The sequence below is a fragment of the Grammomys surdaster genome, unplaced genomic scaffold (genome assembly GCF_004785775.1).
Source record: "Grammomys surdaster isolate TR1022 unplaced genomic scaffold, NIH_TR_1.0 170, whole genome shotgun sequence".
NCBI classification, from domain to species: domain Eukaryota; kingdom Metazoa; phylum Chordata; class Mammalia; order Rodentia; family Muridae; genus Grammomys; species Grammomys surdaster.
The window spans coordinates 21,856,314-21,879,691 of NW_021604618.1; the positions used below are offsets into that span (position 1 = coordinate 21,856,314).

The 23,378-nt window shown below is 42.1% G+C and overlaps 1 protein-coding gene and 1 long non-coding RNA gene across 3 annotated transcripts in view; one reads left to right on the forward strand and one right to left on the reverse strand.

The window, feature by feature from the left end:
• Positions 1-10,606, reverse strand: part of Ino80 (INO80 complex ATPase subunit) — a 96,175-nt gene extending 85,569 nt beyond the window's left edge. The window contains exon 1 of the mRNA XM_028767073.1: positions 10,588-10,606. The gene's annotated coding sequence lies outside the window, so the exon portion shown is untranslated. The remainder of the gene's footprint in view (positions 1-10,587) is intronic.
• A 297-nt stretch (positions 10,607-10,903) lies between these two features.
• On the forward strand, positions 10,904-11,886 carry LOC114620977. Of its 2 annotated transcripts, none has more exons than XR_003711361.1 (2): positions 10,904-11,506; positions 11,602-11,886. It is a non-coding gene; the product is annotated as an uncharacterized LOC114620977 (long non-coding RNA). The 2 variants fall into 2 exon arrangements; XR_003711362.1 differs by having other exon boundaries at positions 11,619-11,886.
• Positions 11,887-23,378: the final 11,492 nt, after the last annotated feature.

The following is a 23,378-nucleotide window of genomic DNA, read 5'->3' on the forward strand; positions in this document are numbered from 1 at the left end:
TTAAGTGGGTGATGACGTGTAACTTCCGAGGTGTAGGTGAGTGAAACAGGTGAATTCTGGGAGTGGTTGCCATTTTTTTACTTTTAAATTGAAGTGGTAGAGGTCCAAACTCAGGTCCTCATGACCACATAGCAAAGACTTTACCCACTGAGTCATCTTTCCATCCCTCTCTTCTTTTACTAAGATACTTTCACATATTTATAATTCGATTAGGGTCTCATCAGTCTACATTCCTTCCTGGGAAGCTTAGACTTCACTTTTTTACTTTAATTTGCACATATTTACTGGACACTGTGGCTCACGCTGGTCACCCCAGCACTCTGGAAGCCTAGCCATACAACTACACTATCAGCCACAGACTATCTATCAGTGCCCCTGAGTATGGCAGTGCTCAAGAAACTGCTGGGAAGAGCTAAAAGGTGCTCATAAGCAGACAGAAAATGCTGGATAAATTGAATGTGTTCCTAAGACATTAAATATAAAATGTCATAATTTATTGGCCAGATCTGAACTAGGGTGGACTCACACTGATTTTATAATCCTTAAATTATATCAAACCTATTCTTAAGCCTCAACTACCTTCTGCTCTAGTAAACTTAAAGAATTATCAACTCTTTATATATCAACTGTTTCGTTAGAGTATACGTGTGTGCAAACATGCTCATATGCTCAAGGCGTGAGTATGAAGGCCAGAAGGTAACTTTCAGTGTTGGTTTTCTCCTTCCACCATGTGGATACAGGAAGATGATCAACTTGGTTTCAAAAGCCTTTTACCCACTATGACAACTCTCCAGCCACAGCTATCACTGAAGCCCATCAACCATTCAGTTCATCTTTCAAGCAATCTTAATTCTCCAAGATTTGTTTTTACCAAATTTACAATTAATATCCTATTTCAGTCTTAAGATAGAACTCAAAGCCTCACACATAGTAGCTAAATATTCTATCACACCATAGGAGTCATATTTCTTCATCTTTATATGAAAATTCCACAATTTCCTTGATCATTTTCTAGAAACTCCCTGTATGCTCAATCTGTTTGGACTTTTTGTTGTTGCTTTAAGTATAAACACTGGAAATCATATAAAAGTCTAAGAGTAAAACCAGAAATAGTGGCTCATCCCTGTCATCACTACACTAGAAAGGTAGGAGTACCTAAAATTCAAGGTCATCCTCTGCTACATAACAAGTTCAAGGCCAGCCTAGACTACAAGGGACACTGTATAAAAAAACAACAGGAACCAGGCTGTGGTAGACTAGTTTTGGTCCAGCTTTTCAGTTTATAATTTGAGATGCCCAGAGAAGAAAGGAACCTTGTCAAAGACACAGCCTAGCAGTGGTGGCTCCTGACCCTAACCCTAGCACTCAGGAAAGAAAGGCAAAGGCAGACTATCTCCAAGTTCAAGGCCAGCCTGGTCTATAGAACAAGTTCCAGGACAGCCAGGGCCACACAGAAACCCTGTCTCAAGAAAATGGTTTTAGTTTTGAGTGTGTGTGCATGTTAGGAATACTACAGATTGAACCAAGGGCAACTGAGCTGCACTTCTAGACCTACACATTCATTTTATAATCTTAACTTTTTTCCTTACACTGTATTTACTGTGTATGTGCATGCCTGCATGTAGAGGAAAGCATGACTTTTGGGAGTTGGTTCTCTCCTTCCACGGCAGGCTTGGGGATCTAAGCTGCACTGATAGAACCCACAGAACGAACTCTGAAATGCAGGCTGTCTGGTTGGGTTAAGCTTTTCATGTTCTGTGGAATGACTTTCCATTGGCCTTTCTGACAACATATCTGAACAACATTGGTGGGAATACAGTGATCGCCATTTGTATATTGCTTAACCCTACAGATGTTTACTCTTGATCTTTCTGTTTCCACATTTTATTCTACTCAGCACATATAAAAGTGGAGTAACTCACTTGTTTATCTGCATTGGTGTTTTGCCTGCGTGTATGGCAGTATGAGAGTATTCGATCTCCTAGAACAAGGAGTTACTACTGTTGTGAGCTGTCATGTGTCTGCTGGGATTTGAACCTGAGTCCTTAAATGCTGAGCCATCTCTTCAGCCTCATCACATGTTCTTTCACAGGATGAACAAATATTCATAGCAGCATTTCTGATGGTTGGTTTGAAACAGGGTCTCATGAGGTAACTCTGCTGCATTCTCTCTGTAAACCAGGCTGGCCTTGACCTCAGAGATCTGCCTAGCTCTGCTTCCCCCGTCCTGAGATAAGTGTCCTGCACTCCCATAGGTGTTATTGCAGCAGCATTATTTCTAAAGACACACATAAACCTAAGCTACAGAAGACTCATGCTATATCAGTTGTTCCCTCTTACTACACAAGCTCCCTCTCATCTGGAACAAAACTGAGTGTTACAGCCATCAGTGTACTTACTTATTTCTTAAATGAAAACGAGAACTAATATTCACTGATGTGCTCGGTACTTAACATGTGACTTAGTTTCAGCAGTAGAAATTATTTAATTTTCACTTTATAGATTAGATCTAAGCTCAAATTTTAATAATGGCTAGGCTTGATGGAAAACATCTATAATCTTAATTTATAATCCCAAGTAGCACTCATGAGGCAGATGTGGGAAGCTCAAACTCCAAGTCAGCACAGGCTACAAAGTGAGGCTTGGACTCACACGCTCTTTCTTTCTCCCCTCCCCCCCCACATACATATACACACACACACACACACAAACACACACACAGAGGAGTAGTTCAGTAACTTGCCTACTAAATGTATTCAAACTGAAGTATTTTTCTATTTTGTTTTTTGTTTTGATTTTTTTTTTGGTGTTTTTCATATCAGACTTCACCACTGCCCAATTTTGATTGGTTTTGTTCCTATAATTTCTTTTTTTAAAAAAAAGAATTTCTCGCCAGGCAGTGGTGGCGCATGCCTTTAATCCCAGCACTTGGGAGGCAGAGGCAGGCAGATTTCTGAGTTCGAGGCCAGCCTGGTCTACAGAGTAAGTTCCAGGACAGCCAGGACTACACAGAGAAACCCTGTCTCCAAAAACCAAAAAAAAAAAAAAAAAAAAAAAAAAAAAAAGGTTTCACTAGGCATCCCTTGCCTTAACTCATTTTCTAATCAAGCTAGCCTCCAACTCCAAGCCGACTTCCAGCCTCAGATTCCTAGGAGCTGAGAATTTCAGGCACTCACTGCCACACCCAGCTATTAAACCCAAATCTTTTAATTTGGGCGGGCTGGCAAGGAACTCACAGTGACCTTGAACTTCTGGTCCACCTGTTGCTATCTCCCGAACGCTAGGATTAGAGGTTTGCCACCATACCCATTTTATGTTAATATGGGTCAAATCCAAGACTTTATATATGGTAGATAAGCACTCTACCAACTGAGGTATACCACCAGACGCTAAATACTACACTACCAGGTTCTTTCTAAACTATTACTGGCTCTCAGGAGATGACCTTGAATTTCTGGTTCTCCTGCTTCCACTTGCCAGAGCTGGGATTATAGCTGTGTGCCACCACCGCCAGTTTACAGAAATTATTTTATTAAAAAAAAACCCTAGTTTTCAGTACAATTTTTATTGCTTTTTAGTTTGTTTTGAGGGTGGTAGCTGTTTTTTGAGTTAAGAGTGTATCCTTTGGCTAACACGGAACTTGTTAAACTGGCTTCAAAACTGCAGTGATTCTCCTGCTTCTACCTCCAATTTAAGATTGTAGGTGTACACAACACCATACAACCTCCCTGTGGGGGAACTGAATACCAGGGTCCAGCATTCCAGGCAGATATGCTAATCAGTGTGTTAAGGAGGAACCATTCAAGGTTAAGAATTCAGCTGTAGAAACTCAAAATTCAGCTGCTCATCCTTGATATAAATTTTCTTAGGGCAAAAAAAATCAATCATGAAGAACCTTGATGCTACATAAAGACTGCCTCCCATATAAGGTCAGTGCTTAAGATAAGTAGGAGAAAATAAATTGTGAAGTCTGATATGAAAAACATTGAATGTGATCCATATTTTTAATAGACAAGAGGAAAAAAGAGTGAAGTGTATGGCATGCTTTTATAGACATCATAACAAGGACTGGGAGTCTGTGGACGGGTTCTAGAGCAGGGTTCTTACATTTATGTGTTTATGTGCCTTGACACCCTTTGCAATCTAATAAAACCTGTTGTGTTAATACTTCTCAGAATATCATATATCAGTTCTACGTGCTGGGGATCAAATTCAGTTCCTTGTGCACACTAGGCAAGCACTATATAACTGAACATAGGATATAATTTTCTTGTTTTTTGTCTTGATTTTTCAAGGCAGGTTTCTCTGTGTATCGCTGGCTATACTAGAATTCACTATGTAGAGAAGGTTGGCCTGAAACTTAAGAGATCTGCCTGCCTCTGTCTTTCAGGTACTGGGACCAAAGGCCCAACCACTACATCTGGCTCAGAATATGACTTTTAAATGTATAAAATATAACATACACTTAAAAATTGTTGTGATTTTTAAAATTAGCATTTTATTACTGAATTTAATAACAAGTAGAGGTAATACAGCCAATAAGCCCTACAGTGTGCTGCCTACATTAATTGAAGAAAATGCTTATTCACTTACATGTTATTAAGATGTAAATTGTTTCCACCCAAATTCAGAACCTTAATAATAACCTTTGCCCTAGAGCTGAAACTGTAGCTTAGTGAGTAGAGCATTTGCCTCCCATATATGGCACCTGAGGTTGAATCCCTAATACTGTCAGATTGGGTGGAATGAGGAGAAAGTGAGGAAGAGAGGGAAGGAGAGAGAGAGGGAGGGAGGGAGAAGCTATAGAGTCCTGAACAATATCTAAGGTATCATTAGAGAAGCACCAGTGGTTTCCATAACAAAATTAGGATTGTTAATCAACAATTATTATTAGGTCATGTTCACAAGAAGATGAACCTGAATTCCTATAGAAAAGAGTCAGTGACAGTCGAGGGAAAAATCTGGAAGTATAGTTATGAAGACACTGGCTTTGGGTTTGGCAATATAGTCAGTTGGTAGACAGCTCACATTGCAGGTATCAGGCCCTGGGTTTTAACCCCATCAACACGTAGACTGGGTGTGGTGGCATATGTCTGTAATCCTAGCTCTTTGGAGATGGTGGCATGAAACTAAGAATTCAAATTAGCCTCTACTAACAGCCTGGGCTACAAGTGAACTTACCTCAAACAAAAATGGTTCTTTAAAATATTTCTGGGAAATTCAAAAGGAGAACTCTGCCACTTACTGGACATCTGATTTTACTAAATATTATTTTGTCATCTGTAAAATAGGGATAAATATCAACCGAATTTAGTGAAAATTCAAAAGATAGGTATTTACCTTGCTAACTAGCTTACTAGTTACTTATTAAACAAATTTATATATAAATCTATATAATATTTAAATGTTACTAAATATATTTACTCATTTATGTATTTTTTTTTTCAAGACAGGGTATCTCTTCAAAGCCCTGGCTATCCTGGAACTCACTCTATATATCAGACTGGCCTCAAACTCAGAAATCTGAGTGGTGGTATTATAAGCATACACGTGACTGCCCAGCTCATTTACTTGATTTACCTAGAGACATGTTCTGAACTCAGGCTAGCTTTGAACTTTGGATCATTACATGAAATGGTACTGTGCCCAGTATATTCGCTGGGTATCAAACTCAGGGCTTTGTGCATAATAGGCAAGCACCCTTTCAAACTACATCCCCAGCACTAACTGGCTTGTAATAGGTTTTTGTTTTGTTTTAAGATATTATGAGTACACTGTAGCCGTCTTGAGACACCAGAAGAGGGCATCAGATCTCCTTATGGATGGTTGTGAGCCACCATGTAGTTGCTGGAAACAACTCAGGACCTCTGGAAGAACAGTCAGTGCTCTTAACCATTGAGCCATCTCTCCAGCTCCTCATAATAGATTTTAATAGCAATGCTTCATCTCTTCTCATCTTCTGAATAGTAACACCTATCGTATCAAAATTCTGAGGTTTAATAGTCAACTTTAAAAACTGTCTTCAGGCCGGGTGGTGGTGGCGCACACCTTTAATCCCAGCACTTGGGAGGCAGAGGCAGGCGGATTTCTGAGTTCCAGGCCATTCTGGTCTACAGAGTGAGTTCCAGGACAGCCAGGGCTATACAGAGAAACCCTGTCTAGAAAACAAAACAAAACAAAAAAAACTGTCTTCAGCCTTTAATCTCAGCACTTGGGAGACAGAAGCAGGTGGATCTCTGTATGTTCAAGGCCAGCCTGGTCTACAAAATGAGTCCTAGGACAGGGCTAGACGGTGAAAAATTGTCTTGAAAAATCTAAATAAGGGCTGGAGAGATGGCTGAGCGGTTAAGAGCACCAACTGCTCTTCCAGAGGTCCTGAGTTCAATTCCCAGCAGCCACATGGTGGCTCACAACCATCTATAACGGGATCCGATGCCTTCTTCTGGTGTGTCTGAAGACAGCAACAGTATACTCAGATACATTAAATGAATAAATAAATCTTTAAAAAAAATAAAAATAAATAAATGGGTAAACATTGTCTTCAGGATACCAAGTGGCTCAGAGGGTAAAGTGTTTATGGAACTCACTACATAGCCCAGACTGACATCGAGCTTAGAACTTTTGATTCTGGGGCTGAAGAGATGGCTCAGCAGTTAAGAGGCTGCTCTTCCAGAGGAACTGAGTTCAATTCCTAGCACCCACAAGGCAGCACACAATTGTCTGTAACTCCAGTTGCAGTAATCTGACACCCTTATACAGATATATATGCAGGAAACATTAATGCACATAATAAATTATTTTTAAAACTAAGTCACAGCCCAGCAATCCCAACACTTAGGAGGAAGACCCTGAGGCCAGCCTAATAATACAGGGCTAGTTCCAGAAGAGCCAAGGCCACACAGAGAAACCCTGTCTTGGGAAAGCAAAATAGCCAGGCAGTGGTGGCACACGCCTTTAATCCCAGCACTTGGGAGGCAGAGGCAGGCGGATTTCTGAGTTCCAGGCCAGCCTGGTCTACAGAGTGAGTTCCAGGACAGCCAGGGCTACACAGAGAAACCCTGTCTCAAAAAAAAAAAAAAAAAAAAAAGAAAAGAAAGAAAAAAAAAAAACAAAAACAGAGAAACCAAAATAAACAAATTATTTTAAATGCTGGGCAGTGGTGGCACTTTAATCCCAGTAGTCAGATTTCTGAGTTTGAGACCAGCCTGGTCAACAGCCAAGGCTAAGAAACCCTGTCTCAAAAGAAAAACTTTTCATTCTCTTGGCTTCAGGCTCCTATGCACTCATTATAAGCGTGCACCACCAGTGGTTTGGGTTCTTGTTGTCATTATCACTATTTGGCAGAGGGTGGTGCTAGGGATCAAGGCCCTGAAATGTACTCTACCACTGAAGCACACCCCAGTCCAGTCAGACAATTTTTTTCTAGTCACATTCCCTATCAAAAAAAAAAAACTATGTTCTAAACTAATTTGAGAACTGGCTAGATGATTAAGGGGGCAAAGAAACTTGCCTCCAAACTGAATGACCTGAGATTGACCTCAGGAACCCATATGGTAGAAAAAAAAAAAAACTCCTACAAGTTGTGCAAATTGTCCTTTGACTTCCACACGTGTGATATGGCATGTACACATAAATACACATACTAAATAAAAGTAAATATGTATATGTGTGCGTGTGTATATGTATGTAAATAATTTTCTTTAACTTGGTTTGAATTCCTCGCAAGAAAGACCCTTTCAGAGGGGTTGCTTAAAACCATCAGAAAACACAGATATTTAAATTATTATTCATAACAAAAGCAAAACTACAGTTATGAAATAGCAATGAAACTAACAAACTAGAAGCACTAGCAAGTTTGAGAACCACTGACAAAGAGGAAAAAACACAGTAAACTAAATAAAACTTAATCTCTTAAAAACAAAAATTCATTTTAGAATATAGACAGATACCAGGCAAGGTGGCTCACAGCTGGGACTGCTGAAAATCTGAGAATACCATGGTTCATACAGTAAGTTCCAAGCCACCTTGGGCTACAATATTTTGTGACCCTGTTTTACCCCTCCCCCACTCAAAGAGAGATCTGCAGATTTTACTAACCACATACACATCATTTACTGACAAAGATATGCTCTGAGAAATGTGACCTTGAGCTGTTTCTGTTGTCATGTAAACATTATTATACAGTGGGCTTATACGAATCCATAAGGTATGAACTACTATACTCCTGGGCTATTTGGCAAAGACTTGGTCCTATATGTAACTCCAAAATGTCACTCATGAGTACATGGTGATTATTCAGTACCCTGAAGGCTGGTTCCAGTGCTGCTCTCCCACACCAAAACTCACAGTTACCAAATGATGAACTGTTTGACATAAAGCACACATCTCCGCATACTTTAAGTCACCATTAGGTCATATTTAAATGGGACACAAGATAAGCATGATGTGAACAGTTGTTTAGGGAAAAGTAACACGGAGGAAAAAAAATGCTGTTCAGAACAGTCAAAACCACCACAGACCTAAGAGCACAGCACAAAAGAGATGAGCAAAATGAACAGTGCTCAGACAAGTGCAAGGAAGAATAGGATTTGTGAGCGGGTGAGGCAGCCCCCAACAAAGTTTGCCTACACACCACTTCATTAGCCTGTTCATCAGCGTGCTGGGTCCAAAGCAAATTCAAATTCTGCTTTTTGAGAAGTTTTGAAGGTTTTAGCCCAAAGCTGGTTAAGTACAAAGATGAAGAAGCCAATGCCAAAAAAACACCAATTTAACAATCTCAAATTGTTATTTTATAGGAAGAGGGTGCTCGTGAATTTCTAGCATAAAAGAAAACTAGATAGCCCATACCTTTATTAGGAGGCAGAAGCAAGAGAATTATGAGTTCAAAACTACCCTGGCTCATACAAAACCAGAATGGGGAGCTGGGACATTTCAGCATTAAGAGTGCTTTCTGCTCTCGCTTAAGAGCAAGGTTTGGTTCCTAGCAACCACATGGTGGCTCACAACCACCTGTAACTCCAGTTCCATGGGACCTGATGCTCTCTTCTAACTGGCCTCCATGGGCTCCGGCATACACATGGGTACATCACACACTCAGGCTCACATACATATATAAAATAAATCTTTAAAAAAAAAAAAAAAGGAACAGCAATAAAAGAAAAACAGCAAAGTTTACATGCTATAACATATATGAACCTTGAACACGTTACATGAAAGCAGCTAGTAAAATGTGAGTATATATTTGAATTTCAGGACAGCATGGTCTACATAGTGAGTTGCAAGATAGCTAGAGCTACATTATGAGACCCTGTGTCATTTAAAAAAAAAAAAAAACTAAGAAAATATATTGCTACCAAGTGCTGTGCAAAGAGGAAAAGGTGATATTTAAGAAGCTTCTAGGCCTTCTTTTAAAGTCACTGTTAAATGATGGTGATAGTTGTACAACTCTGCATATACTGAAGTTTTCTGAATGTGCCTGATTCACCTGAGCTGCAATCATATCTGACAAAGGTGTTACTCCTTTGAGGAAAAAGCCGAGGATGGAAGTGCACAATTATAATCTCAGCACCATGGAGGCTGAGGCAGGAGGATATCAAGTTCCCGGCCATCCAGACTAAAAACAAAAAACAAACAGGAAAAAGAAAAAAAGGGAAGAAAAAAAAAAAAGACAAGACAAGACAAGACCGGAAGGAAGGGAGCATCAGTAAGCCACAGTGAAAATTAGGAATGTAAGTCATGTATCACTAACTGGGAAAACTGAGCTGACCACCAGGGATGGTTTAAGTTCAACCTCCAAATTCCTTCCTAAGAAGTACAAGAATGTAAATCAAAGAGTCCTGAGCACAGTTGGTTCTTAACTAAAATAGTTAAATGCCTTCTTCGGCAATATCCAACTTCTAAACTGTAGGGGGCTTCCATCCTCCGTGATTACGGAAGTAGTACTTTTCATCAGCAAGCTCAAGAACGAATTGTCAAAGTAAGATGACACTTGCTTAGATGCACTGCAGAAGCCTCAAAAACCCAGAAGGGATGTCACAGACACATTTCTAAGTCTGTGCACGTGTCAGCCTGTCCCCATCTAACACCAACTAGCAACTTGCATCATTTACCCGTATCGTGGCTCGCTCCTCATAAACTGATACTCTATCAAGCCCACAGATCTCATTCGTTTAAATTGACAGGTAGAATCTTAACCCGGTTCCTAGTCCAGCCCAGTAAGCCTCCGCCCTGCCCCTCCCCACTTCCAAACCCACACACGTGTTAGACCGACACCGCCCCACCGGGTCCCACGTGCACCTGGTCTAACACTCCCCACGTGTGGGTGCTCCACGGGCTTCCTCGGGTAGCTGAGGTCACCCATAACCCCAGAGATCCGGAGGTACAACAGAAAAGCCGAGGCCCAGGTCTCTGAGGTCCCAACCCTATGGGGAGTGTCCACACCCATCCTCTCTACTAACCCCAACAAATCCAAGGGCCGGGGGCGACGGCCCCTTTAAGAAGCGGCCCAGTCGTCGCCCGCAGAGAGGGGCGCATAGGGGCCTACACTACACCCCCTCCGTCCACTCGCCCACGTCTACTCAACCTCACCTCGGGCCGAGGGGCCCCGCCGCCGCGGCGGCGGCGGAGGGGGGGCGGGGTGCGGGCGGGGTCCGGAGGGGGGGGTCGCCCCGCCGACTGTGGAGCCGCGGTTCGCTCTCTGAGGCCGAGGGACGGTGACTGCGTTGGACGGGAACGCTCCTAGCTCGCTCCCTCGGCGGCTCCTGGGACCCCAAGATGGCGGCGGCGCTGAGGCGGCTGCGGGCGCTGGGCCGGCGGCGGCGGCGGCCACTTTCACTCACTGAGAGGAGCGGAGCAGGGACACGGGGAGCCATGGCGGGGGGGAGGAGAGGCGCCATAGCCAGGCCAGAACAATCGAGCAGGTACTCGGCTGGCTTACCCCCGCCCCGCCCACGCTCACTGCTAGTCGCTAGCCCGTGTCCACCGACAGTGCCGCTACGGTCAGCCTCGTGCAGCTTGTACCCCGCCGCTGCCGCCTGACGCCCCGCGCGGACCGGGGTTCTGGGGGAGACCCTCATCTATACTATCTGAGTGCAGATTGGTCGAGGCTGGGACTGGCGAAGATTGCCGAAAGGCGACGGGGAGGAGGAGGATGTCATCGCTGGAGTGAGCAAGCAGATCTCGCGGGAGGAAATGTCGCGAGATCTCAGCAGCCCTGCAACCGCCGAAGAAAGGTTACTTTTCCCGGAAGTAACGTCAGTGGAAACGCCCAAGATCCTGGGAATAAGCTTGTTCTTGCCGGTGGGAGGGGCTACTTGGTATTCTCTCTGAAGTTTTCTCCAGGTAGTGGGCCTACCCTGAAACCAGCTTGGGCAGGGGCGAGTCCTTGTACGTGCCAACTTGGAGACATCTCCTATTCGTCTTCCCGACGACGCTGTCCACCTTGGGCGCAAGGTTGTTGGCGCAGAGGCGCTTTCACCTTCCATACACTTTGCTTTTCCCCGATGGGGTGAGTCGCCCTGCCTACACTTGAGCAACCGCAGGATTGGGGTGGGAGGGGGGTCGGGGTTGTTTCGTTGTTATTTTGTCTGGGTTTGTTTGTAGACCGAGTCTCTCTCTAGCTCAGGCTAGCATCAAGCTCGGGGAAAGTCTCCTGCCTCAGCATCCCGAGTACTGACTGATGTTGCTGTCTTCTGTACTTAATCCACTCGTTTCCAAGACGTACAAGGAATTGTTGGACTTCACCCTTTCGTTTTCTGCAAGAATCACTTGTCGGTTTAATATTATCTGTTTTGTCTGTACTGTGCCTTGAGTAACTCACTCCATTTGGGTCCAAGTTGCATCCTTTGAAACTGATCTGCTTAAATTAAAGACTAGAAAAAAAAAGAATGTCTTTTTTATTTTTTAAATGTCTCTTGGCCTCGATAGGCCTTAAGTTCAGGAGGGAAAAATGTCTGTAATGATGCATAGTAGAAATGACATTTAACAGGGCTACACAGAGAAACCCTGTCTCGAAAAACCAAAAAAAAAAAAAAAAAAAAGAAGAAGAAGAAATGGCATTTAACAAAACAAATTTTCTATGACAAAATCAAGCACAGGATTCAAAAGAGCAGTGGTAAATACAGTGATGGGCCAGCTTACAGGAGCATTCACAGAAGCCTGGAATGGAAGCAAAGGATTAGAAGAACCCAGAGGACCCAGGCAGGGATCAGCCCTCTTTAAGAAGTCGGTGCAATACTGTAAGGGAGAAGGTTGCTGAATTAAGGGTGCCAAAGATGGGAGAGACTGCTCAGTTCGGCAAACAGGAGGCCATAAATTCAAATCCCTAGCACCCAGATGAGAAAAATAAGCCCCACACAGCTGGACATGTTTGTAATGCTAGCACTGGGAGGACAGACAGGTACATCCCAGGAGCTCACTGGTCAGCCATCCTAGCCAAAAGCTTCCCATTCATTCAGTGAAGAGGCCCTGTCTCATTCTGATAAAGCACAGGCTGATAGAGATAGATTTCTGTTGTCTGTTCTGTACTCCACATAATTCACCAGGCCAGCACATCCGTGTGCACACAACACACACTACGTAAGCAAAAAGTCAAGCTGAAGAATCTAATAAAAGAATTGGAAAAACAAGGTTAAAGCTCTACTGTTCAAATCATAGAAGGTGGAATTTCTGATGAAGACTGAAGAAACCCAACAGTTCTCTTAGATCTCACATGCCCGTCTTTTAAAGAGAGAAGACATGAAAAGAAGACCTCCAAGAAGCCTTATGTTATTTTGCCAAAACTGACAAATTTATTATTATTGTTATTGTTATTGTTATTTTGGCATGGGGTGGTACTAGGGATCAAATCCAAGGCCCTGAGAATGTGCTCTACCACTGAGGCACACCCTCACAGTGGACAGATCACATACTACCAAACAATCTTCTTGCCTCTGCCTCTGAATAAAAAGTATAGGCTACCTTTTTTCTTTTTTTTTAATTCTGGAAATTCACAAGGTCCCTCTTCCTATAAAACAACAATTTGAAATTGTTAAACTGGGGCTAGAAAGATGACTCAGTGGCCAAGACTGCTTGTTGCTTTTAGAACTGGAGATTGGTTCCTAGCACCAGTATTGGACAACTCAAAACAGCCCATCACTCCTGCTCTAGGGTATTTATCACTGTCTTACACATTCATATATACACACAAACATGTGAAAATGAAATAATTAAGTGTAGTAGCATGTATTTAATTCTACCACTCAGAAAGCAGAAGCAAACTTTCTTTGCTCCAGAGCAGTTAGGGCTATATAGTGAGACCCTGAATTTAAAAAAAAAAAAAAAAAAAAAAAGTATCTATAGTTTAAATGACCTCTATATCTCCCACATTGGTTTATGGTACAAATGACAGTAAGGAACAAATTACTTTTCTCATGAATATGTGAATGATCATTGACAACCATCTCCTCATGTAAAAAAAAAAAAAAGAGAGGTTTCAGTGGGGAAAATTCTTGTCATGCAAGCCTGACAGCCTAAGGTGAATCCCAGAATGTGTGGTGAAAGAAGAGAACAGACTCCTGAAAGTTGTCCCCTGACCCTGACCTCTCCATTTGTGCTGCAACATGCACACATATGCATTCAAACATGTTAGTAATAATAAACTGTGAGGGATTCAGGAAACACCTCACCCTAGCCTTCCTGTAGTGTTTGAGATGCAACCTTGGTGATACAAGTTTTCAGCATAACTGTATATATGCGTGAGTGCCCAGTTCCTCTACTTGACTTGCTCACGAGACAGTAATAAGTAACTTTCCACCAGGCTGACTAGGGGTAAAAGTTTGACCTGAGCCTGCCTGTGCTCTACAGATGTCCCTGCTACAAAAAAAACTCAAGTCTTTAAGGGGACTAAGAGAAAATTTAGACCACATAAGAGAGTCATAGAGCAGCCACAAGGCAGGGAATACACACACTGCTGTGACTGCTTGAGTAATTCTAAAGGAAGGCCATGAAATACCTAACCTCAGGATACCGGTAAAAGCATGTAGTCATTTCTGGCAGGTCTCTTAATTTAAAAAAAGTTATAAGACCAAGCTGTTCTTGAGATACCATCCCCTTCGTTCTAGTGCAGATGCTAAATTATGTAAAATGGTTTTGTATCAGGACTATAAGTCAAATACTGAAGGATTCCTGCCTATTGTTCTCCTTGTCCCTTACTTACATTCTATTAACCCCCTTTGAGAAGACATGTTAGTGTATTATATGAGACATAAAGCATCCCTTTTTTAAATCTGGCGGGGGATGACTATTGCTTTTGAGTGACTATTAGTCAGGGTTTTCTAGAGTCACAGAACTTAGGGGTAGTCTCTATATAGTAAGGGAATTTGGTGTTGATACAGTCTGTAGTCCAACTCCCCAACAATGGTCAGCAACAGCTGTGAATGGAAGTCCAAGGATCTAGCAGTTGCTTAGTTCCACAAGGCAAGCAGGCAAAGAAGAGCAAGTCTTTCTTCTAATGTCCTTATGTAGGTCTCCAGCAGAAGGTGTGGCCCGGATGAAAGGTGTGTACCAACATGACTGGATCTAGATTAAAGACGTGTACTACCTTGCCTGGGCCTAAGCTTTCCATAGCCACTATGCCTCAAGATCAGGATCACAGGTGAGCCTTCCAATTCTGGATTGTAGTTCATTCCAGATATAGTCAAGTTGACAATGAGGAATAGCCACCACAGTGACAGAGCCCCAAAACTCAAGCCAAACAGTTTTATTGGACTATGCTTTCATAAGAGTCTAAGTATCTACATACGACCTTTGAGAAGGTCTAGTCGGAGACCTAAGGGACTGTTAACTAAAGGTCTCCTACAGAGTGTGTGTGTTAAAGGTAGCAAGGAGGCTACCAGTGAAAATACTTTTCAGAGCTTAAATTTCTTGGCAGTTAGGGGACGTAATCCCTGTAAGAACAAGCACAAATCAGTCAAAAGTCTGATAAGTACTTAGGATTTGAATTCTCCAGGGGCACACAGAAGTTCACTTGAGAAAAACTACTGTCCATGTATCACCAGTTAACATACTGCCCATGTAATAACAGTTGGATGACTTTCTGGGGCTAGCCAGAGGTTGCCATGGAATTTTTTCTGAACATTTTAAGAGGCAGAGACCCTGCATTGGACTAAGAAATGCCTGCTGTCAGTTAAGAAAAGGAAAAGCCACTGACTCAGAGATCTGCCCGCCTTTGCCACAAGCCACCACTGTCTGGCTTTTTTTTTTTTATTTTAAAAACAAATTTCTATTTTTGGTCCTTTTATACATGGGAAGAAGGAAGAAACTTTTTACTGTATTCACCAGGTTTGTTATTGTGTGGCTTCTTAACATATTTAAGTCAAAACAGAAAGGGATAACAATACCTTGCCTCAAGGAAGTAGCAGTGATCTATATAGTGTTCTCCAGGAAGTAGAAAAGCTCACTATGGGACAGTGCACACACAGTGTCCTAGATAAGGGAAAAGAATGTCATGCGGTGGTGCATGCCTTTAATTCCAGAGGTAGAGGCAAAAGCAGGTGAATCTCTTGAGTTCAAGGCCAGCCTGGGAGTTCCAGGACATTCAGAGCTACATAGTAAAACCTTGTCTCAAAAAGAAAGAAAGAAATGAAACAGTGAAACAGGTTCTTGTCTGACTTCAAGGGAATTGAGAAGATAACAAACCATCCCTCTGTCCTATTAGGCTTTCTTTTTCTTTTTGATTTTTCAAGACAGGGTTTCTCTGTGTAGCTCTGGCTGTCCTGGAACTTGCCCTGTAGACCAGGCTGACCTCAAACTCACAGAAATCTGCCTCTGCCTCCAGAGTACTAGGATTAAAGATGTGGGACACCACCTCCCAGCTGACTTTTTTTTTTTTTTTTTTTTTTTTTTTTTTTTTTTTTTTTGGTTTTTCGAGACAGGGTTTCTCTGCATAGTCCTGGCTGTCCTGGAACTCACTCTGTAGACCAGGCTGGCCTCGAACTAAGAAATCCGCCTGTCTCTGCCTCCCAAGTGCTGGGATTAAAGGCGTGCGCCACCACCGCCCGGCCTCCAGCTGACTTTTTAATGTGTCTAGATGTTCGCCTATAAGTCAGTGCACCGTGTGCCTGCAGTACCTCCAGAGGTCAGAATAGGACACCAGATCCCATGGGATTAGGGTTGTAGTTGTGAGCCACAGTGTAGATGCTGGGAATCGAACCCTAGTCCTCTGAAAGAACAGTCAGAGTTTTTAAATGCTGGTATCTTTCCAACTTTCCCCCCTTTTTTATTAATGGACATGCTTCCTTACTACCAAGCCACAAAAGCTCTACACGACTCTATGCTATGCCCATTAATTTCAGTAAGGCACTTTGAATTAATAACTGAATAAGTGTTCCAGTAGACTGGAACCAACCCAACAACCATTGAGGAAACCAGACTTGGAACTGTTCACTATCAGTTTTATGGATCAAGGACAATGTGGTGCCAGATAAGCAGCTGTCAAGTTTGTAAGATACCATTTGAAGGACAGCCCCACCCCCATCCTGCAAACACCTAAACACAGAATGCTGAATTCATGGTCTTCTCTAGAGCTCTTGCAGTTGATAAAAATAAAGCAATTGACAAGTAAATAATAAAACTGACTGCAGGTGTGAATTCCCAGTGTTCACACTCATGGCTTTCCCAAGAAGCTACTCACCTCAGAGAATAAGAATATTAAATATATTTCTGAAATTTTGTCTGACTTACAAGATATTGATGAAACAAAGAAACTGAAGGGCTGGAGAGGAGGCTCCACAGGCCACAGTGCTTGCTGTTCTTGCAGAGGACTAGAATTAGGTTTCCACATCAGACAGCTCACAAATCCTATAACTCCGACTCCAAGAAATCCAACAATTTCAGGTCGCTATGGGCACATAAGCAGACACATTGACATTAATAAGAAAGCTGTAGTTCTCCCGGCAGTGGTGGCACACATCTTTAATCCCAGCACTTGGGAGGCAGAGGCAGGCGGATTTCTGAGTTTGAGGCCAGCCTGGTCTACAGAGTGAGTTCCAGGACAGCCAGGGCTATACAGAGAAACCCTGTTTCGAAAAACCAAAAAAAACAAAAACAAAACAAACAAAAAAAAAACTAAAAAAAAAAAAAAAACAGAAAGCTGTAGTTCATTGCCTAGGGCAGCAGAGGAAAAGAAGAAAAAGGAATAAAATGGCTGATCAGGCTGCCTGCCTGAGAACCATGACCCCTGAGGCTCTTTTTAACTTTGCAAATGATTTCAGTAGCATCCCCAATATTCTCCTCAAGGCTTGAGATATGTGGGTTTTGTATTTAGCTTTACTGGGTGTGGAGACCACACTTAAAAAAAAAAAAATCCCAGGGATGGGGAGATGTCTCAGCAGTTAAGAACACTCATTGCTTTTCCAGCGATCCTGAGTTCAATTCCCAGCAACCTCATGGTGGCTCACAACCATCTGTAATGGGACCAGATGTTCTCTTTTGATGTGTCTGAGGATAGTGACAGTATACTCACATACATAAATTTTTTTTTGTCTTGTTTTTCAAGACAGGGTTTCTCTGTGTAGCCCTGGCTGTCCTGGAACTCACTCTGTAGACCAGGCTGGCCTCGAACTCAGAAATCCGCCTGCCTCTGCCTCCCAAGTGCTGGGATTAAAGGCGTGCACCACCACCACCCAGCCAAAATCTTTTTTTTTTTAAACCCTGAAATACCTAAGTCGTCACTAAAAGATCATTTCTACATATAGACCACCTCCATGTATTCCTAATGAGGATGGGAGCCCTCACATCTCAGTCTGTTTCCAACAGGTGGTTGATCTGCACGGTTGTCGCTCTCTGTGGTTTAATCTGTCTTGGACTGAATCCTTGTCAAGTACTAGAAAGAACAAGGACATGTAGAACTACTGTCAGTCAGACAGAACGGACCTGGTGACATTCTGCTGACTCCCACTCATTCCTTACACTTGCAATAATTACAACTTAAATATAGCTGGATGTGGTGTAGCAGCGGCCTCTAGTCACAGCACTTGGGGTGGCAGGCAGATCTCTATAAGTTCAAGACCAGCCTAGTCTACATTTCCAAGCAGACAGAGCTATATAGTAAGACCCTGTCTCGAAAAAAAAAAAATCAAATACATCTTACTTAAGTGGGCATGATATAGAAGGAACACAAAGTGACAGAGGTGGTGCTACAAATAATTAATTAATAGATTTGCTGCACAAAGTAGAACCCTGTTAAGAGAGCTGCATAGATAGAAACCCTCCAAGCAGGCCTGTTAAAGAGTAGTGTAATCAAGAGTGCCAGGATGGATGCTAATGTCTGTTCAGGAAGACTGACTCTCCTTTCTCACAACAAAGGGAGACTCCCCTGACTTAACAGCTGGCCATTACACTCATTCCCAAAGGACACTGCGCAAAAGAGGCAGCACAGGGGATCAGCAATGGTTAAGTCCTGGTCTACTGCTAAATCCTCTGTGCTTTTATCAGGAGGAGCATAATTCTGCCTCAAGGGAAAAATGAACCTGGGTACCAACCATTATTAAAAAAATAAATAAATATCCAACAGTGGTATACATAAATAATTTACCCAGGCTTGGTAAAATCAGAGAGAGACTGATTCTGGCAATATTTTTACTGTGTAAATCTCCTATCTGGCCATGCGGCCAGACTTGCAGATTCCTGTCTGTGTTTAAATTGTTCAAAGTGGAGTCAGGACCTGGAAGGGAAGAGAGCATCCGTGGAGTGGGTGCATAAGCCTAAAGTGTGTGTATAAAGTTAGTAAACTCTTCTGCCCGTGGCTTTTTAAACTTTGGTCAGAGCCTCTCACACTCTATATTAGACGGCACCTTTTCAGAACAGACAATTAAGATATTTCTTTTTTTTTAATTTTTTTTTTTATGATTTACTTATTTATTTATTTCAGGTATGTGAGTACATGGTTGCTGTCTTCAGACACACCAGAAGAGGACATCGGATCCCTATTACAGATGGCTGTGAGCCACCATGTGGTTGCTGGAATTTGAACTCAGGACCTCTGGAAGAGCAGTTAGTGGTCTTAATCACTGAGCCATCTCTCCAGCCCCCCAATTAAGATATTTCTACCTCCCAGAATTATATGGATTAGACATGACAGAGGCAGGCTATCAGAATACTAGATTCCAGAATTCAAACAAAAAATTACCTTGATACTAAAATTTGTTTTGTGAATTATATATTGCACAATACACAGTCTTGGTGTATCTACTCATCAAGCAAGCTGAGCAGACCTGCTCAAACCTCTGATGTCCTGGAATCTCAGCTGGATTAAGTGAAGACACAGACATCAGAGGCTTATCAATTTACTCTTCCCCCTGCCCCTCTTCTAATATCTCAATGCCATAATCAGCTTGAAGAAGTTAATGAAGAGTTGGCGCCCCAACTCCCTGGGCTTGGGGACTGAGGTGGTTAATATTAGGCTGTCTTTCTAGGGAAAAGTAGTGGTTTTGTTGGAACAGGGAGGTATAGCTAGAATTGATTACTTAGCCATAACCTATTTGGTAGAAATCTGTATAATTGTTATTAAGCTAAAGTTATATTTCTTAAATGGTACAAAATTTATTTTGATTTCATATTTAAGGTTTTCATTGGTATGAGTTTCTTATTGATATAAAAGTGAGATTAATATTGTTACTCTCATAGGCACTGTGTCTATGTAACACATTTAGGAATACAAGGCTTAGACCCAGTCTTTCTTTAACATTTTTTAACTGATTTGAGATGGTTAGCCTCTGAGTTAAGGGCCTATAGCAATTGCAAGGCTCTGAGTTTATTATTGGGGTGTTTTCTAGATTTTAATTAGAAATAGCAGAAAGGAGTTAATGGACAACAGTCCAGATTGCTTTACATAGATAGTTGGTTTTCAAAAACGTCAGAAGTTCACAGAATTGATGTTATAAGCATTCCTGTATAAACATTCATTTTATTAGAGACCTGTCTGCTCCTGACAGGTTCCCTGTCTTGGATTCTAAGAAGAAATTGAGCATCTTTGGAGTTACTCCAGTTGTGGTGAGACAGCCACTAGACAAGATGCCTCTTTTCATCTACAGACAAGATACTGTCCAGAAAAAGGACACACTTGTGGAATAGTCGACTGATTATATCTGCCAAGACAGAGTAATCAGCCCTTAAAAATTCTGTATTACTAGGTATGTCAGATGATTCTGGGCCAGAAGGCTGAAGTTCAGATGCTCCAATGTTTTGAGGTTTAGGGACTGTCCAGGTGTTCAGCGATCTCTAAAAATTGGCTAAGTTTTAGAAGCTATGCTTTGTGCTTCCCAGGATTTAAGTTAATTCATTCATTCTGGATTTCTGATGGGGTTGAAGACTTACAGTATCATAGCCAACCCAGGCTATTTACTTTGAGAGAATAGATTTGAGAGGATGGATTTCAGCTGACATTCATTCTAAAGCCAGGTTTAGAACTAAGTCTTTTAGTTAGGAGAGATGACAGAGGTTCTGTTTAATCAACAAAATGGTGGACTGGGTATTAGGTCTATCTTATACCTTACTGATACAAATTGGTGTAGTTATGCTCTATTGTATTAAGAGAGAAAGTTCTTTTTTTATTTTAACAGAAAGGGTGATATGTAGGAGAAGCTAAGGTGGGAGGAGTAAAGAGAGGAAGAGGAGGAGTTGGGAGAGGAAGGGAAAAAAGGAAGAGGAGGAGCTAGAGAGGGCAGAGATGTAAGAGGATGGAGAACCACACAGGTATGGAGAGCACTCATGGGGAACAACTTATAATTAACTTATAAGTTAACTTATTAATTAAATTATAAACTTATAATTAGGTTAGCTAATTGGGATACAACTCTCTTTGTATGGGGATCTTGTTATTAGTCATTATCAAACATGTAAAGCCTTTGATTAATCTATAAGAATTAGAGTCTCATTCTCTTACTGGGCCTGCATGGATGGCGGGATGGTCTGGGCAATGCCCTGCCTTCTCGAGACAGAGTGGAAGATTGACAGAGCCATTTCTCACACTGCCATCTAGTGGGTCGCAGGGCTGGTGTTTCTGGCGAGCTGGTTCTAGCTGCAGTGCGCACATGGATTCAGGCCGAGCAACATGGCGGCTGGGCTAGGCAGAGCTGCTGCAGCTTAGATAGTCAGCTTAACCAGAGGCCGATTTTATTTAATTACTACAACACTAGGATAGCTAGAACATAGCATAGAGAGATCTTGTCTCAAAACAAAATGTTAACATATAATGCTGGAAAGAAGGTTCAGAGGTGAGAAGAGCTTCCAGAGCACTGCAGTTGGATATTAGCACCTGTGTCGGGAGGCCCACCACTGTCTGTAACTCCAGTTGGCCTCCAAGGGCACCAACACATGGTGTATCTTATATATACATAATTAAAAATAAATTTAAAATCTTTAAAAGGCAAAAAACAACTGACCTTAACCCTTGGGGGTAGCATAATTGTGTTTAGTTACACATTTCTCTTTCTCTTGAAAACCTTAATGGTTTCTGTTTTTATTTACCTTGTTGCTTGAATTATGTGTATACATACATAACTCTGAGGGTTATCTCCCAAACCCTGACTAAAACAAGATATGTAATTGATGGTACCTTCCAAAACCTGTCGATTTGATTCATGACCATTCTGACTTCTTGGCTTTATCTCTGTGTCTGACAAGTTATCTGATAAGCTGGGGAAGTGTTGATAAGCTGGGGAAGTGTTGAAGAACCTTGTGAGTATCTGAGTGAGTCTCCATGTCTATGTATAGTGTCTGTGAATAGCTGCAGAAGATGAAGAGCTTGCCTATTGGGCTCTCCAGCCAGCCGCTGTGAATCTATCAGCCCTAAGACACTAAGTACTCTGCCAACACTAAAACTTCTCAAGAACTGAGGATGTATGTAGTCCTGAGGTAGATGGCATGTCTAACATGTATAATCCTCTGTGTTTGAACTGCAGCACCAAAGTCCCAAAACCAAACCTAAGCACTTATACACCAGGAAGGTAGATCTAGGTGTGCTCTTCCATGTACTTTCCTGTAGAACCTTGCCCTAAGAAGTAGTAGAAACACAGAGTTTCAAATATGTCACCTTTGAAATTACAGCTAATGAAACTGCCTGAGAAAACTCAGGTGGGGTGTGGGCAGACAGGAAATAAAATGTTTAGCTAAAGAAATCTTCAATGGCCAGATTGCTAAGGTCTAGACCATAACTTGGCCAAGCCAGGGGGCCTTTGTGGACTGGAGACATGGCTCCGTGGTTAAGAGCACTTCGTAGCCAGGTGGTGGTGGCGCACGCCTTTAATCCCAGCACTTGGGAGGCAGAGGCAGGTGGATTTCTGAGTTCAAGAGTTTGAGGCTAGCCTGGTCTACAGAGTGAGTTCCAGGACAGCCAGGGCTACACAGAGAAACCCTGTCTCGAAAAACAAAAAAGCAAATATTGAGTGCATCAAATTCGTGTAAAACAGTCTCATTCCTCCACTGCAAGTGCACCACTGCCTCGCGTTTATTAGCTACTTCTGATGCTGTGATAAAATATCATTGACCAAAGCAATATAAAAGAAAGAGAGGGTTTTGGGTGGGCTTACAGTTCCAGAGGAACATGAGTCCTTCATGGTGGTGAAGTGGTAAACACTGGCTGGAGTAGCAAGCATAGAGCTCGCCTTTTGAACTAAAAGCAGGAATCAGAGAGTGAACTGGCAATGGTGTGTGGCTTTCAAGTCTCAAAAGTTGTCCCCGGGAACATATTTCTTCCAGAAAGGTCACACCCCAAACCTATCCTAACAGCATTACTGAGTTTTTAAACATCTGGGCCTATGGGGGACATTCTCGTCCAAACACTGCCCCATCTCAGAAGGAAGCAACCCATTGGCCATTGTCACTCATCTTTCAAGACTGAAGAATGGGAAATTGAGTTGGGATTTGTAATTGAACTCTATAATGAACTTACAAAAACACTAAGACATGGTAGCAGATGCTCGTAACCCTAGCACTTGAGAAATGTAGGCAATGTTGATTCCACTGGGAAAGAATAAGACCACTAACCACAATTTTGAGCCAAATTTAAAGCAAGCTTTAGTTAAATATCTGCCAGGAAGATGGACTCTGGCAAGGTACAGTCCTTGGTTCCCAGAAAATGGTGAAGAGTTATGTTTTCCAGAGGCATAAAAAGGCAACCCCATAAGGTCACTGTATTTCCCATCAGGTTCAACCAGGCCAAGCTTATATTCTAACATACTTCCTGCCTGTGTACCTCTGGCTACATCCAGTCATGCAAGTGTACAATATCATGACTTATTTTCTGCCTACATGGATCCAGTGCACTTGAATCAAACAATTTTGTTTAGGGGAGCAAAACCATGTTCATTCTCTCTCATAAAGAATTGCCTCCAGCATTTCAG